Source organism: Peromyscus californicus, unplaced genomic scaffold (genome assembly GCF_007827085.1).
Source record: "Peromyscus californicus insignis strain IS unplaced genomic scaffold, ASM782708v3 Scaffold_18__1_contigs__length_77618521, whole genome shotgun sequence".
NCBI lineage: Eukaryota > Metazoa > Chordata > Mammalia > Rodentia > Cricetidae > Peromyscus > Peromyscus californicus.
In genome coordinates, this window is record NW_026294480.1 from 53,836,853 (window position 1) to 53,854,401 (window position 17,549).

Below are 17,549 nucleotides of genomic sequence, written 5' to 3' on the forward strand. Positions count from 1 at the left end.
TATGTCTTAAAGAACTTCCCTGTGATATGGAATGTTTTGTTTTGGAAACACAGTCTCACTTGTAGCTCTGGTTTATCCAGAAATTTCTATGCAGACCATGCTGGCCTCTAACTCACAGAGATCCTCTTGCCTCAGCCTCCTGAATTCTGGCAATGGGTGCAATGTTTTTAGTTGGTAGGAAATTGTTATATAACACCATCATACCCCAGACTTGCAGGGAAAGGGAGGGTTTCTAATGGCTTTTGCAGATGAAGAAATAGCAGGCTATAACTTCTCTTAGCCTCTCTCTATTCATCATCTACATTTATCAAAAGAAGAGATCACAGAATATGCTGAGAGGCTAAAGCAGGAGAAACAGGAGTTCAAGGCCATCCTTGACTACACAACAAGTTTGTGGCCAGCCAGGCCTACATGAAGCCCAGTCTCAAAAAGAAGAAGGAAGAGGAAGAGGAGGTGAAGGAAGAAAGGAAGGAAGGAAAGGGTGTAGAGAAAAAGAAGGGATCATTTTATTCTGATCATCTCATTTAAAAAAAAATACATTTTTTTGACACTGTGATGTCATCCAGGGCAGACAGTAATCTTCAACAGCTATTACACACGTTTCATGTCATTTTCAAAGAGTATTAGCCTAAAGGAATATAGTTGGGAGCTGACTCTGGGGCCAGACGACTTGAATGCTTATGGTCAATGGATCACTTACCTGCTTTGTGACCTAAGCCAAGCATGAAAACTCTCTGAGCGGCGGTTTCCCCATCCACAAAATTGGACTAGCAATGGTACCTAGCTCATTGCTTGTGATGAGGATTAGAGGAATCAGCTACATTACAAAGTGTTGAGAGGAGTTTTCAGACACGGTCAGCCCTTAATAAGGGTAGCCATTCTAGGGGGAGTATGCGAAGTTGCTAGGCAACACAGCAGACACTTCTCCACTCAGCATTACTCCGTGTCTCCCCACCTGCCTCGGGCTTGCATTACTCACAGCCTAATGGAGAGAGACTGACGATCCAGCAGCTCCAATGTAACAGCAAAGAGCCTCCGGCATCCTTCTTGGTTATTTTTCTATCTGTTATCCAAACTGAAAGCACTGAAATATTTCCCAGGGCTGGAGAAGTGGCTCAGCAGGACTGACTGCTCTTCCAGAGGACCAGGATTCAATTCCCAGCACCCACAAGGGTCTGTAAGCCTAGTCGCAGGGGATCTGATGCCTTCTGGTCCCTGCAGGTATCAAGCGGGCACATGGTGCACAGACATACATCAGGCAAACACACCCATACATGAAAGGGGTTTTTTCACCCCTATAAGCCTCTCAGCCGACACAGAAATCCAAATCAGACTGAATTAGAAAAAGCCCCGGTTTAATGGATAAAGCGTTCCTGGGTGATTCTCCAGCCCCCGTCCCCCAAAAGAGGAGACAGGGATGAGAGACTGGAAAACCATGTGTCTGTTTTCTGGGATGCAGAATTTCTTAAATACTCTGTGGGAGTGATCTTGAGCATCTCTCGGGGAGGAGCCATGTTTGGCGGGCTTTGAGGGAGCGGGTTTGGGGAAAGAGATGGGGGAGGGGAGTTGAGGTGGACTTTCCACCAGAACATTGCAGACTTTTTGGGTATATGGATGCCAGGGTGCCAGGGGCTGAGGTGGAGCTCCCACCAGAACAATACACATAACTTTAATCATTAATTATTCTTAAAAATCAAATTTCTTTATATCTTTTTCTATATCTATCATCTAGCAAGTCTGGGAAATTCTCATAGCTATTTTTTTTTAATTTTTCATTTTTTTCTTTCAGAAGTAGGGTTTTAACTGGTTGCATATTGGATCTCTTCCACGGCCTCTAAACTTGATGCCTCTTAATTGAGACTGGATTTCATGGAACAACCACCGGGCCTCAGTGCTCCTTGGTCATCAGTCTGGCATCCACATTCATCGCAATCTGACCCAAACCTATCCTTCCAGGTCAATTGCTTGTAACTTCTACCCCAAACCTCTCTGTCTGCTGCCTGCCATTCTAGGCTGGCATTGACTATGAGATGTGATTGGAGCTGAGAACAGACCAACAAGCAGCATTTTTCTCTTCCAAGCCCCAATAGGAAGTTTAGCACCAGTCACTAACATGAGGGTAGTGGGCAGAGGACCCAAGTCCAGTGACCAAAGAGAAAGGAGCAAGTCGGTTGCCTCAAGGCAAAGCCCATCTCTGCCCTGCACACCTGGCTGTCCAGAGAGGGAAGGAAGTGGTGCCATAGCCAGTCCACCATCTTAAAAGATCTGGTATTCCTGGGCCATCTTCAGAGCATGGGTTCGTCATTGTTCTAAAATCTGACCAAATCTGTGATGTTACTCTTCCTGGAGCAGAAGGAGCAATGTGGACCCCGGTGTCTCCCTTTGCCTGAAGCCCATGCCTTACATTGTCACCAGCAGGAAGGTGGATACACGTAGTTGGTATAGCAAAAGTTATATTTTATTACACTGAGGGGTCATCACACAAGGTTCACACTCTGAAGTTCCTAACTACAGTCCTAAGCCTATCTCTCCAAGGCTGCTCACCTTGCGAATATCTTAGCTGAAGGTCAGGTCCAGTCTCTAACAGAAGTCTCTGATTAGAGGGTCAGGATCCTGGGGGAGACTCTCTAGCTGCAGGGCAGAGCAAGGTGGCATCTCTCCGGATGTGCAGAGCAGAGCATTGCTCTTATACTGTCCAGTGGGCGACATGGGGTTCTAGGACTGTGTCTGGTTATCCAGAGTGAGTGATGTCACTGGGTTCTGGTTATCAGGTGCAACCTTGGGTGGAGTGGGGTTCCTGACTAAGCTATTTTTACATGTCTAAAGGACATTTATTTTACTATGCTCATTACACACATGTTTCTGTCTTTTTACTCGTGTTCTCATTATTAACCATGTCTTGACCATCCCCCACTGTTGCCTGATGAAATCCCACTTAATTATCAAGATCCAGACGCCTTCTGCCTCCTGATCTCTTCACCACAAATCCACACCGTGGAAGCTCTAACTGCACTGATGGTACTTCTAATTACATGCTTATCACCTCCTGCCTGCCGTTATTAGCCATGTCTTTTTGAGTAAATATATTGACTCCAAGCTGAACTGACAATTCTTTATGCTACAGACCAAGTCTACTTGCAAATCTGGGGAAGTTAATTAAGATTCCCTGCTCCCGTTTTTGACTCTCAGATCAACAAAGCTTCATAATTATGTGTTGATATGTCCGATGTTTTATGCATTAGGCTCTAGCCAAAGATTTCAGAGTGAAGACCAAAGACGGTTCAAATACAAGGATGTCCACTGTTGCCATGCTTACAAAGGGAAAATATGGAAGACAACCAAGTATCTATTAACCATGATGGATGAGTGGAAACTCCAACACATACATGTTAAAACCCTACGCTGAGTAAAAATAATAAGCTAGATGTACATGCATTAACACAAAAAAATCTAAAAATAATACCAATAAAAAAAATCACCCTGCATATACTGTGTGACGACTCACTATGTCACCACGCTACAGCTTCCACGCCGAAACTTTTTTTTTTTGTTTTTTTGTTTTTTTGTTTTTGTTTTTGTTTTTCGAGACAGGGTTTCTCTGTGTAGCTTTGCGCCTTTCCTGGAACTCACTTGGTAGTCCAGGCTGGCCTCGAACTCACAGAGATCCGCCTGGCTCTGCCTCCCGAGTGCTGGGATTAAAGGCGTGCGCCACCACCGCCCGGCTTCCACGCCGAAACTTTTTTTGTATGTTAGTTGGTTTGTTTGTTTCTTGCTTTTGTTTTTTCTTTTAAATTTTATTTTATTTTGGTGGGGAGGTTGCAAGGGCAGAGGGTGGATAGGAAGAGATGGAGAGATGGATGGGATCAGGATGCACGATGTGGAATCCACAGAGTCAATAAGAAAATATCTAAAAACGAAAATCACCCTTCAGAACAGAACTTACCGTGTATATAAGTTTTTAAACCACAGATGATGAGATGATAGATTCTTCTCATGGATTCATGAATAAAAGTGGCTATAAGAATATGAATGAGGAGCTGGGCATGGTGGTGCACACCTTTGATGCCAGCATTCAGGAGACAGAGGCAGGTATGATTTCTGTGAGTTCAAGGCCAGCCTGATCTACAGAGTGAGTTCCAGGTCAGCCAAAGCTGTCTCGAAAAACCAAAAACCAAAGACAAAAACAAAAAGAAAAAAAGAGGGCTGGAGAGATGGCTCAGAGGTTAAGAGCACTGACTGCACTTCCAGAGGTCCTGAGTTCAATTCCCAGCAACCACATGGTGACTCACAACCATCTGTAATGAGATCTGGTGCCCTCTTCTGTATACATAATAAATAAATAAATTAAAAAAAAAAAGAAAAAAGAAAAAAGAAAAAAAGAAAGAAAGGAAATGAACATGGAGAGAATTAGAATTTTCAATGTCTTCTTTCCCTGTGATTGTTATTTCAGTAAAATGGAGTAAGTACAAGGTGGGAACACAATCATTTAAACTGTTCTTTATCTTTTTCTATGTTTTTGAAACTTCTCAAAACAAAAACAAACAAGCCACGGGGATGCCATGTGCTCAGCTTTTGTCCTCGGGCTGGCCATGCCACCGTCCTTCCCAGTGTATAAATATTAGACTCGAGGGAAAGAGGAGGGCCTGAAGCTATCCTGAGCTCAGCCGTGGCCTGGAGATTCTGCTCAGAGTTTACTAACTCCTTTAAGAAAAAAAAAAAATCAACTGGTTTCATTAGTGATCTTTTTTCTGTAAATGAAGTGGGGGTAGGGGTGAAGGGAAAAGAGAAAAATGATTTCCTGTTGCTTGGTTACAGTTAGCCAGGAGGAATGTCTTTGTAGACTAGGTCTGTATGCATAGTGAATTCTATATATAATAATAATGGCTGACAATTTTCAAGAACATGCATTTGCTAGGGACTGTATACAGCACTTTGCATACAGCTTTCATAGTGTAGATTGTTTCAATTGCAATATACAAGCTGCACCCCTCAAAAAAAACCACCTTGTCCAAATGGAGTTCAACAATAAGGTGCTACACCTGAACACGTGACTAACTAGATTCCTGGAGTAGCATCAGGTGAGTGCCAAGTTCCTCCCATCTCTCCCATCTTCTCAGGTGACATTAGAAGGGTATAGAGTAGGGACCGCATGCTTCTATGTTTGTGTCTGCTTGTAGAGGACCACAGTTGACTCAGTCTGTCCAACCAACAAATCACCATTGAGGAGTTATTACTAACAGTTCAGGGTCTTGAGCACCTGGACCTGAATGGATACTGGAAAGAGGATATCACATATACCACAAATACGTTCTCATCCTTCTTCTCAGCAGTCCCAGGGTCAATGCACGATCTCTGTTTCTCATATGGAAAAACGAGACAATGAAGGCTAAGGAGTTTTACCAAGCGTACATGGTTTGTAAATGCCGTATCCCCACAGCCAAGGTTACACTGTTTCCTTCCCATGGCTGGATGGTGTGTGTTTAACTGTGAATCCCTAGACTTAGGAGAGTGAGGGTGTCAGCTCTGTGACACCTTAAACTCTCAGGTGACAGCCATCTGTGTCCACCTCCAGGCCCCCACTTTGTCCTGGGGTTCTGGAACCACCTTTCACTTCCCACCTCAATGATACCGCCTTTTCCACCTCCTCGGATCGTCTTTCTGGTTGTTACCTTAGCTGTGAGCCAAGGGTCGACTTACCACTTTCCTGATGACCTGTGTCTTTGGGAAGTTGACATCTAAAGGAAGTGTCCTGTTGCTAATCTTTTTGGAAACTGAGAAATTACGACCAACGTGCATTTGGGAAATACACAAAAGGAACATAATTTGTTAATTATTAGTCAAGGAGCTGGGCTTGCAGACCTGAAAGCTTCCTGAAGCTCACGTCTCCCACTTTGGGGGTGTATCTCAAGGCTCCTCCCCAAAGTCATCTCCTCTAGAGAATGCCCTCAGAGTTCTAGTCTTTCCTCCTTGAAAATACTCAAATCACGATGGAAAACCAGTTACCTGGGCGGGTTCCCTAGTCCCCAACAATGGCAATGTGCTCATGTTCGGAGACACCAAGTCAAACACCAAATCACAGTGCACTAGCCTGTGTTCTTCATAGGCCATGTGAGCAAGTAGGGATGTTTAAAAAAAAAAAAACAAAAACAAAAAAACTTGGAGAAATCCTCTGCTAAGTAGATCTCGTTACAAATAAGGATTCTAGGGCTGAGGAAGGAGCAGGGTTGCTAGAGTGATCACCTAACATGCACGAAGCCCTGAGTTCAATCCTCGGTACAACATAAAATTAATTATTCACACCTGTAATTCCAGCACTAGGTAGGTTGAGGCAGGAGGATCAGAAATTCAAGGTTAGTCATGGCTACACAGTAAGTTGGATGCCAGCCTGGAATACCTTAGATCCCCTCTTTTAAAAAAATAAATAGCTGAGTGAGGGGTGGTGGTGCACACCTCTAATCCCAGCACTTGGGAGGCAGGGGCAGGCGGATCTCAGTGAGTTCAAGGCCAGACAGGTCTACAAAGAGAGTTCCAGGAGAGCCAGGGCTACACAGAGAAGCCCTGTCTTGAAAAATCAAGAAACAAAACAACAAAATGTGTGTATGTGCGTGTGTGTGTGTGTGTGTGTGTGTGTGTGTGTGTGTGTGTGTGTGTGTGTGTGTGTACACTTGAAACTCATTATTTTGTACCATTAATATACACTAATAAAAATGAGTGCATGCTCTGAGCCAGCAGATCTGAAGTAGGGTTCTTCCTGGGTTTTTCCTAAGGTCTTAACTGACACTGAACTGTTGCTCCACAGCACACACCAGTAATGACAAGAGTGTGGATGCTGTTAAGTCGGCTCTAGGTCAGAAACCCCACTGGGAACACCAGGTATTGGGGTTTTAGAGACAAGGAATGGGCACATCCTCCTGAAAGGAACAAAAGGCCATCAGAAGCGGTCCTACCTAATGCTTGGCCGTCACAGGCTGCTACTAATGAGAACCACCCCCTCCGCTCCTCTACCCCCACCCCGTCCCCTACCTCCCCACTCCAAGAGTAGCTGCTAATGGATGACAATGTCCCCTCATTTGCAAATGCTTTCTAACAGCTTGAGTGTTGCCTTGTAGAACAAGGAGGATGGGGAGGGCATAAAGGATGGGGGTGGGGACCAGAAGCTGCCCAGGTTTTCTGCCCAGCCCCGAGAACCTGCAGTGTTGATTCAGGACAGACGGCTGTTCACAGGAGACAGTGACGAGCTGCAGTCTTAACAGCTTCCCCTCTCCCCTTGGGCCACATTTTTTCCAAGCCATTTGTCATTACGTTTCTGTTGTTGTGCATTTGTATCACCCATCCCCAGGAGAGCCCCGCCTCCCTCTCCTCTCAGGGGTCACAATGGGTTAACATGACCAATCACAGCAGCAGAGGAGTGTGGTTTTAATGTGAGAAGAATATTGACAGGTTTGTACAAGAGACATAATTAACTCAGGGCTCTGGTGATCCGGGACACAGCTCTCTCCCTTTCCAAACCCCTGGCTTTCCCACAAATCTTAAAAAAAAAAAAAAAAAAAAAAAAAAAAAAATCTGCTTCGTTCTTCAGTGATTTGGCTCTGAGCAAAATACTCTAATGGTATACAATTGAAATTTGATATCATTTTGTTGGTTTTGGTTCTAGAGCCTCTAGGATGCTAAGGCGGGCTCTACCACGGAGCTACAAGCGTGGCCCCTGGTCTCTTCTTGGAAAGAAGTAACGCAGGTGCTTTGGGGAATAGCTGTACTGACGCCTGCCCTCCTGCCACCCACCTTCTTCTGACGGTCTAGCTTTTTCAAGGGCTTCTGCTCTGGGCAAAGGCCAATTATCAAAAGGCAGGGAGCTCAGAAGTACAAAGGCACACTATGTCAGCCTCAGCCACAGAGGCAGGAGGGGCCTCGGATCGGAAGGAAGCACGGAAGAGGGCTGACAGCAGGCTCGCACTAGCCGTCCCTCCGAGATGCGCCGCGGCCTTTTCCCTGCAGCTGTGACAGAAGCTTGCTGCTGCGGGGCGGGGCCATCTCCCATCTCTGATCCTCTCTCTGGCGACTAAAATAGGGTGAGCACATTTGCATAACAGAAGAAGAGACAGATTGCCACTCTAGAAGGACCCGCTGGACACCTGTCAGGAGTATTAAAAAGCAGAGTAATCTCTCAAAGTGGGAAATGCTTCATACCCTGATGTTGAGATGGTTGCTGGAGAGGCCACATGAATGTGGGCCATGTCCTGACTACAAGCCCTCTAGGCTGCTGGCTCCCCTTACATAGGATAAAGAATGTGGGTTTCAGAAGGCCACGAACATTTTTTAAGAGCCTCCCTCCCTTACCTGTGGCCCCTTCCCAATCCCATACTCTCACCCAGCGACCTCCAGCGGGGGCTCCGGGAGATGTGTTCCTGGATGCCAGTCACATTTGGGCCACATAATAGGCATCATTATTTTCAGTAGACAGAGCTGAAATCACGCAGTTGGAGGATTCTAATTCCAGCCCAGCGTGAGTTAGACTTTGATGAGTGCCTGGGTATTACACTGCTTCTTGTAACGTGAATTCCAGATAAGCAAGCCAATCGAGGGACTGTGGCGCGATTTCACTTCAGAATGGGAAGAAAGCGCTCATCTCCCCGGACTCCATTATCTAAGGCAAGCAGAGGGGGCTGTGAAGCAACTGGACATGTGTGGGCGTGGCCGGTGGAAATGCACCTTCACATTCTTGTTGTTCGGTTGGCACTAAATCACAGCACTAGTGGCTGAGCCAGAGGACAATAGGTTTGGGATACAGCTTCATGGCGTAGAACGGGGAAAGTTTTGCTCTGCATTAGAGACGTTTGGGGCCACAAAGACCAAGAATTGAAAGACAACTGACAGGACTCAGAAGAGGGGCGATCACGTGATACCATAGACGGGGACAGGAGTTTCCAAGAGAGGCTCTATGTGAATATGAAGGCCCTGTGGCCTCCAGCAGCTCCAGGCAGCCAGTGGAGGAGGAAGAGCCTGGAGAGTCCCAGTTTGTGAGGTGGGAGCAAGCCCAGAGCTGCCTGCTGGTGACTCAGAATGGAATTTTCCTCCCAGACAGGGAAAACAGGTGCTGGGGTTTCTGGTATTATGATCATTCATATTGATCTTCTATTGTTCTCTGTTTCTGTCTCTCTGTTTCTCTGTCTCTCTCTTACACACACACACACACACACACACACACACACACACATTCAGCTAGAAATAAAATAAATCTTTTACAAAGATCGGTATGGGAAAGAAGTAAAAACTACACAGCTCTGGAACTCACTCACCCTCAGCAAAAACGTGGAGCCTAGTCACTGGGTCATGTGAAGCTGAAGGTCATTGGACCCAAGGAAACTGAGGAAGCTAGTTGTGATGGAGGGGGACCAGACTTCGGCTGCCAGGCACAGGTACCCCTCTAGGGTGTCTTCAAGCCAGCTCCAGCCATTGGCTGTTAAGGCTCATATGGACCAAGCTCCGAGTTTCTGCACATGAGCAAAAGGGCTCATTTATTTCAGATGAAACACCAAGTGAGAGCCTAATAAACTGCTTTGTTACTATCTGACCCTTTGTCTCTATTAAGTAGGAGTTTCAAGTCAACTTCCTTATTCTTGAAAGAATGAGCCCAGCGGAAGATCCCAATTCAAGGGTGGTCAATGGTCTTGATCTAGCCTAGACCTGTACAGTTGGGATCAATTAGTTAATAGCATGCACTGAACGTTTTCTTCCCTTGAAGCAATGACTCTTTACTGGTTTTCTTTAGGGTTTGTTTTTATAACCACAAGCCCTCTTGGGAGGTTGATGTTGACTGTGAATATTCACTCCCAAATAGATAGATATGCACAGGCCTCTACCTCCGGTAAAAGCCCAGGGACCTCATATTAAGAATTCCTGCCCCGATGCTTCACCCATGTACAGCTCTCCTATCTGTCTTTGAAATCAAATCTTTCTGCTGCTCTAAAAATAGAAACCATATCCAGAAAGAAATTACAGGGCTGTATGCCAGAAGCCGACAGAATCGGGGAACAGTTCATCTTCCCACCTGCAGGCAACAGAAAATGTCACCTCAGGCAGGAGGGAGGCCAGAATCTTGCAGGGTAAAGCTCTGCCTAATAGTTCATCTAAATCACTCTTGCTTTGAGATGAACCTGCTTCCAAGTCCAGTGGGCGGCAGGCACCACATCGTGTGTAATTCCAGCACAGTAGATGATGAGGCAGGAGCATTGTGAGATCAAGGCTAGCGTATGCTAATAGCAAGTTTGAGGCCAGCCTGGGCTATATAGTGAGACTCTGTCTCAAATTAACAAAACAAGATGAGCCTGTTTTCTTTAGTCACTTCTCTTGGGAAAACAATGAGCCAAGTGCTCATCCTAAAAAGGATGCTTGGAATGAATGAACACACACACACACACACACACACACACACACACACAGAGAAGTGGGTGTGGGGGGGATTTTCTTTAGGCAAAATAAACAGTCTCTGGTCTCTGCTCAGCAAACCTGGACCCCTGACCTTCACTAGCCCAGAGACACATCCCATGAGACTCCAGGGAGCAAAGGCTGAAGGGAAAGGAGAGGCTGAGTCTCTCACAGACCGCTGGGAGACAGAGCAGCAAGCGATTTTCTTTTCTTGAAGTATGGCCCACGATGACCCCAAAAGACACAATGCATGGGGCCAGTGAGATGGCTCAGTGATTAAAAAAAAAAGTGGTTGTCACCAAGCCTGATGACCCGAGTTCAATCCCTGGGACTCACACGGAGGAAGTAGAGAACCAACACCCTCAAGTTGTCCTCGGATGTCCACGTGCAAGCAAGCCATGGCACAAGTGTGCCCCCCCCCACACACACACACACTAAATCAATTTAGAACATTTTAACTGGGGAGCTTTCACAACCTTCCCTAGAAGTGACTGCCAGGTACATGATGCTGTCCCACGACCTTGCTGTCATTAAAGCTTACTCTTAGCTTAGGGATGGTTGACCAGATGGTAAAACTCAACTAGACCTTTGTCTAATAAGTCGAGAGAAAAATACCTTACGTCATTTAGATTTTCAGCTAACCATTGACTTCCCATAGTCTGTAAGCTAAGCAAGTACTTTACAAGACGAATCCACACAGCTCCTTTTCTGAAGCATGGTTAAGTCGGGGAATGGTCAAACTCCCTAGATCAGAAGTAAATCTTTCCCAGAATTTTTGAAATCAGATAAATGCATGACCTCTTGTGTCTTCCCGAAAGCAAATCTATGCAGTGAGTAACAAAACACTGGTGAGATTAAAACGGTTCATATACCCGTGTCTGATCGGGGAGCGGTTAGGAAGAACTGACTCCATGAAGAGTTTTTGTCGAGACTGTAGTTTATTTAACAAGGACTTTGGTAAATTGTGAAACTTCCTAAAGGAACCGGAACCGCACAATCAATGAAACCTGGGCAAAATGCAATAAGTTTCCTGAAGAACAACGAAGAATTGATGTGTTGATTGTTCATGCCTGAGCTTGGGCCGCCTGAGCTCCACCAGGTTTGTGGAAGCATTTATACCTTTGCTAGTCCCAGCTCCTCTTGGCATGCTTCCTGAGCTCACGCCACCCTCTCCTAAGCATCTCAAGTAGAGGCTGCTTGAGATTCGGCTATTCCCACAATTAACCCCACACTACCCATGGGAAATTGAGCAGCCCCACCACTCCCTGCCTTAGCTCGGGGTTCTTCAACAGAACACCATGTACTGAAACAGCAGTCACTCCTTTCTCATGGTTCTGGAATCTTGGGGACTCAGGCTCAGCATGTCACTGGCCGGTGTTTGGTGAGGGCCTACATCCTGGTTTGCAGGTGGCCATATTCTCATTGTGTCCCCACCTGACAGAGAGCAGAGAGAGAGGGTAAGCTCTCCAATGGCTCTTCTTCACAGAGGCACTAACCCTACTCAGAGAGTTCTACTCTCACCAGACAGTTACCTCCCAAGGTCCCCATCTTCAAATGTCATCACCTTGGTTCCCACATGGGCTTTGGGGAAGGCACTCCCCCTTTATAGCAGACTGTTGTGGTCTGCATGTAAAATGTCTAGCACAGACTCATGTGTTTGAACACTTGGTCCTCAGCCGGTGGTGATGTTTTGGAAGGTTGTGGAACCTTTAGCCGATGGAGCTTTACTTGAAGAACTGGGACCTTGGTGGGTAGGCCTTGAGGTTTGAGGGCTTGGCCCCATCTCCAGATCATTTTCTGCTCATGATTGCAATGTGTCGTCCACCTGACCTCCTGCTCCCACTGCATGCCTTCCCGGCCATGATGGAATGTATCCCGCCGAACTGTAAGCCATAGCAAACCTTTCTTTCCTTAAATAGCTTCTCGGCAGGAATTTTGACATAGCAACAAGACTAATCGTACACAGATCCAATTTTACTAAAAAGGCAGCTCCAATTATGACATGGTCTATACTGCAGTCTGTTTCTGAACTCTAAGCTTTTGAGGCATACTCACAAAAGGCCAGTTTTTTAAAGGAGGCTGAATAGCTCGGTCAAACAAAACTTTGAAATATTTGACCCATCTACTCTTGTTACATGACTCTAAGCTCTTATGGTCAGAAGGCCCGTGAAAGGAAAGAACTCACTTCTGAGAGCTGTCCCCTGACCTCCACACATGTGTTGTGGCATGCGTGCCCCCAGGTACACATCATGCACACATACACAATAAAAAAAATAAATGAATAAAAATTTAAAAAATGTAAGTGGACAAATATTTTGGTAAATAGAACCCTTTTTTTTTTTTAAAGAAAATTGTTTGTTCTTATACTGTCCAGACCAATTACTCTAGAAAGACCCCATTCTAAACAATGGTGTGATGAGGGAAAAATGAGAGAAGATGTGGGAAATATAATTTGACAAATTATAAGGATTTCTTAGAAGGGAACATCGTCATTCCCACCATCACAAGGAAAAAGACTTTCTGTCCTTTAAGCTACTCCACACATGGGGCCCTGAGACTCAACTACAAAATGGTTGTGCACCCAGGCAGCTTCACATTTGGGACTGAATTGTGTCTGTCAACTCAGATTGAGACAAAGCACCCCAAGCATGTCTGTGACATACAGAAGTAGATTTTAACCAACATATACCACAGAGGACCCCTAAAGAGGGATTCAGGTCCAAAGATGGGTCCAGACATTGGGAGCATCACTGAGAAAAACTCGTTAAGAGACAGAGTTGGACTCTTCTTTGCACAATCATGATGCTCTGTTTCAGTAACAGATATTCAGACTCCAGACTAGAGGATTCTACAGTCTGTAGGTTGTGACTGAGAGAGATTAAATTCTTCTGGTAAGCCATTGTTTGATCACAGATGAGGAGCCGGGTGTGGATCTCTCTGGGCACAAAGGGTGGATGGCAAGGTGAGACTATATAGAAAAATTAGACTTCACTCTTTCCCTGTATCAGCTCTGGAAAGGAGCAACTCACTCTGTTAATGTCCAACCTCATCCCTTGAAGGAGCTAATTAAGGACCTAAGAGACTTGTGGACACCTCGTCCTTTTAAAGAGGAGGAACTGGGCTCTGGCAAGTTACTGGAAAAAAAAAATGTCTTCTGGAACATGTCCACTGACTCTACAGGCAGTGGAAATCTACAGGGAGTGGGAATGATCCAGAGAAAATATCCCGGATAGGCTCGAGCTTAGAGCTTACACACAGGCTTTTCCTCAACTTCCAGAGTTGTGTCTGTGCGTCCAGCCCTTCCTTTCTCACAGCCGAGGAGCCTTGCAGTTTTATCCCTGAGACGGTAGACAAAACTGATTGCTCGGTTTAGAGGACTTTAAGGAATTCTTCCATGGAAAATTACTTGTGATTGCGCTTAGTTTGAGGAATTACAAAGCTTTGGTGCGTTTCGTGTGTACAGTTGTTGAAGTATGCGCTAAAAATCACCCTTTGCTTTAGCTGTTGTGTCCAATCTCCTGAAGTGTCAAAGTCGTGTTGTTTGCCAGCCAGAGGTTACCTGCTAGGTCTTCATTAGAAAATACAGAAACTAGCCAGGCGGTGGTGGCGCATGCCTTTAATCCCAGCACTCGGAAAGTAGAGCCAGGCGGATCTCTGTGAGTTCGAGGCCAGCCTGGACTACCAAGTGAGTTCCAGGAAAGGCGCAAAGCTACACGGAGAAACCCTGTCTCGAAAAACCAAAAAAAAAAAAAAAAAAAAAAAAAAAAAAAAAAAAAAAAAAAAAAAAAAAAAAAAGAAAAAGAAAATACAGAAACTAACCAGGCGGTGGTGGCGCACGCCTTTAATCCCAGCACTCGGAAAGCAGAGCCAGGCGGATCTCTGTGAGTTCGAGGCCAGCATGGGCGCAAAGCTACACAGAAAAACCCTGTCTCGAAAAGCCAAAAAAAAAAAAAAAAGAAAGAAAGAAAGAAAGAAAGAAAGAAAGAACGAAAGAAAAAAAGAAAAGAAAAGAAAATACAGAAATTTGACCTTTCACTGGAGGAAACACAGGACAGGAATGTGCACTGTCATGTGTGGTCTAAATAAACGAGAAAGTATCTACACTTTTTACAGAAATGCTCCTAAGGGAATTTCAGGTTTAAATGGATAACATTTTCCTTTTCTACAGCAGCATTGAAAGCCAGGCCCTGTGGCATACACCTGCAGACCCCTCACATGAGAGGCTGAGGTGGGCGGGCCAGCGGAGCATAGCAGCCAGCCTGAGCAGCATACAGACATTTATAAAATTAAATAAAACAAAATCTTGTAGAGCAGAGGGAAGCAGCTCCATGGTAGAGTGTTTCCCTCATATGTGCAAAGCCCTGGGTTTGACCTTCACTATCATCATCACCAGTAATAATAATAAATTAATTAATTAATAAAACAAAACCTAGGATTGAATCTCCTGCCCCCAACCATCATTTCTGAGTAAGTCCAAGCTGCCTACTTATCTACAAAACAGAGAAGATCTGGCTGTTTTTATTTAATGGCTATCCCTATCTGTATTCTGATATTTATACCCAAAAACCACCAAGAATGAGGTCATTACTTTGCGTCTCCACATCCTGGAAACAGGTCTTTGCACTCTGTTGACTGATGGCAATGCTCTGATAAGCAGGAGACCTCTGAAGTCTGACACTCCGCTCAGGGACATAGTAGATTTTGTTAGGTGTTATGACGAGTGAACAGGCAGATTGGTTCTGTCGCAAAAGAATGAGAAAGGAAATCATTGCACAAAAATACTGAGAAAGAAATCTGGTCAAATAGTGGGACTCGGTGGGAGATTCAAGATCTTTATAAGAAAGTGTCAGACAGACTTGATAAAGGTGTCAGAAGTGATGGGTGCAGTTTCTGATGAAGACTTGGAATTAAAATCGCTGTCTGCAAGTTTTCACAGCAGCATCATTCACAATAACTAAAATGTGGAACAGCCTACATGTCCATCAGCTGACGAATGGATAAGTAAATGTGGACTGCCAAACACTGGAATAAACATGGTGTGACCGTAACAAGGAATGTAGTAGTGGCACCTCTCCAGCACATGTGTAGAAGACATCACAGCTAGAGAATTACGTTATATGATTCCATGATAGGAAATGTCTGGAGTGCGTATGGCTACACAGCAAGTGGACTAAAGATTGCTGCAGGTGAGAATGTGGTGAAACTGTAAACGAATATGGCATTTCTTGTAAGGATGATGGAACTGAGGTATAATCATGTCATGATAGCTGTGTAACTATAAAACCCGACTAAGAATCATCAAATTGTATAGTTGAGGTATTTTTGCCCAACATAATATTTTTACTAATTATTTAGGAATTTCATACAATGCATTCTGATCACTATCACTTCCCATTTCTCCCAGGTACAATCTCCCACTCTTGCAACCTCCCCAAAAATAGAAAGAAAAAAAAATACACCAGGTCCAATCTGGGTTGCCTGTATACTCATTGAAGCATAGTCAAATTTCTAGTGGTCATCCCCTTAAAGATTACTGAGTCCTTCTTCACCCCCGTCACCCCTCACCAGATGCCATCAACAATGAAGAGCTACACTTCAGCATCTTTATCATAGTTTTTAAGAATTCTCTTCAATAGCGTCCTGTCTGGACTGTTTCTTTTTGTGGGTGGGAGGGAGAGGTTTTCACAGAAGACTTCAATGTCTCTCATTCTCAATTATGGGTCTGCAGTTATCTATAACACCTCAAAAGAAGCTTTCTCACCCACAGCAGTCAGTGGTAGCATGGATCATGGACTTCCACATGGTTTCCATTGGCAGCGTGGACCATGGACATGGACATCAACATAGACTCCTTCAGAAGCACAGACCACAGACATCAACAAGGTCTCCTGCGAGCCCTGATCATGGACGTCAGCATGGCCTCTGGCACCAGCACAGACCATGGAGATCTTTGGAGGAGGCTTAATACAGAACATGAACCATTTTTCATCTCAGATATCCTGTTGTTGCTCAGAGTCAGGGGATCATTCTGTCCGGCAGTGTATTCAGGGATAGAACCAGCTTGAGCTCCAGGCTGCTGTACACCACTGGCTCCCTGAGCATGACCATTGTTCTTGCAGCCCAAGGGCAGTGCCGAACAGTGGGCCAATTGGCAGCATGGGTCAAGGGGTAACAACAGGGTGACGTGGGCCTGATGGTGGCTGCTGTGGAATGTACGCTGTGAATGTATGCGTTGCTCCCACTGGCTGATAAATAAAGCAGTGTTGGCCTCTGGCAAGGCAGCTTGGAGGCAGGTAGGAAATCCAAGCAGAGATAGAGAGAGAAGAAGGGCAGAGTGGGGGAGGCACCAGCCCCGCCATCCTAGGAACAATATGTAATGGGACACAGGTAAAGCCACGGAACAGGTGGTGATACATAGATTAATAGAAATGGGTTGAGCTAAGTTATAAGAACTAGCTAGCAAGAAGCTTGAGCCATAGGCCATACCGTTTGTAATCAATATTAAGCCTCTGGGTGATTATTTTATAAGTGGCTGTGGCCCACGGGTGGGAGGGACCAGAGAAACTTCTGGCTACAGGTGGCCCCAGCCTCCTGGCAGACTGAAAACATAGTCCTATGCCTCAACCACATGCTCCTTTGTCTGCAGCAGCCACGATCCCATACCTGTGGCTGCAGCTCTAGTTCTGCTTCTCTCTGACAGGCATGCTGCTCCGTTCCACCATCTTTATTTCCAGTCCCATGAAACCCCCAAGCATTATTTTTAAATAGGAAATCTGAGGTGTCAGATTCACTCAGCATCAACAAAAAATAAAACAAAATGGCAAATCTAAGAGTCTTAACCTATCCTGCAGGCCCCTTCTTGAAGCTCTTACGTGCCTTCCAGACTGGTTCCCATCGGTGTCCCCACATATAAGTGTAACATGAATCTTAACAGGTCTTATTAATAAGAACAAACCTGGAGTCGGGTATTGGGGTGAACGCTGGAAGTTCAGAGAAGCAGAATAAGCCACAGCTACCTCACATTGCCAATTCTTCAGCTGATCCTGTTTCCTCAACTGGAAGCCTCTGAGTCCTCATCTGGAATGAATCTCAGCTGAACTGCTTCTCAAAAGCTTGAAAGCTTA

At 45.2% G+C, this 17,549-nt stretch overlaps 1 long non-coding RNA gene across 1 annotated transcript; it reads right to left on the bottom strand.

Annotated features, from left to right (window-relative positions):
• Positions 1 to 11,341: 11,341 nt before the first annotated feature.
• LOC128113262 (uncharacterized) lies at positions 11,342 to 15,127 on the bottom strand. The gene is made up of 2 exons (XR_008219401.1): positions 15,014 to 15,127; positions 11,342 to 11,859 (listed from the first exon to the last, which is right to left on the bottom strand). It is a non-coding gene; the product is annotated as an uncharacterized LOC128113262 (long non-coding RNA).
• Positions 15,128 to 17,549: the final 2,422 nt, after the last annotated feature.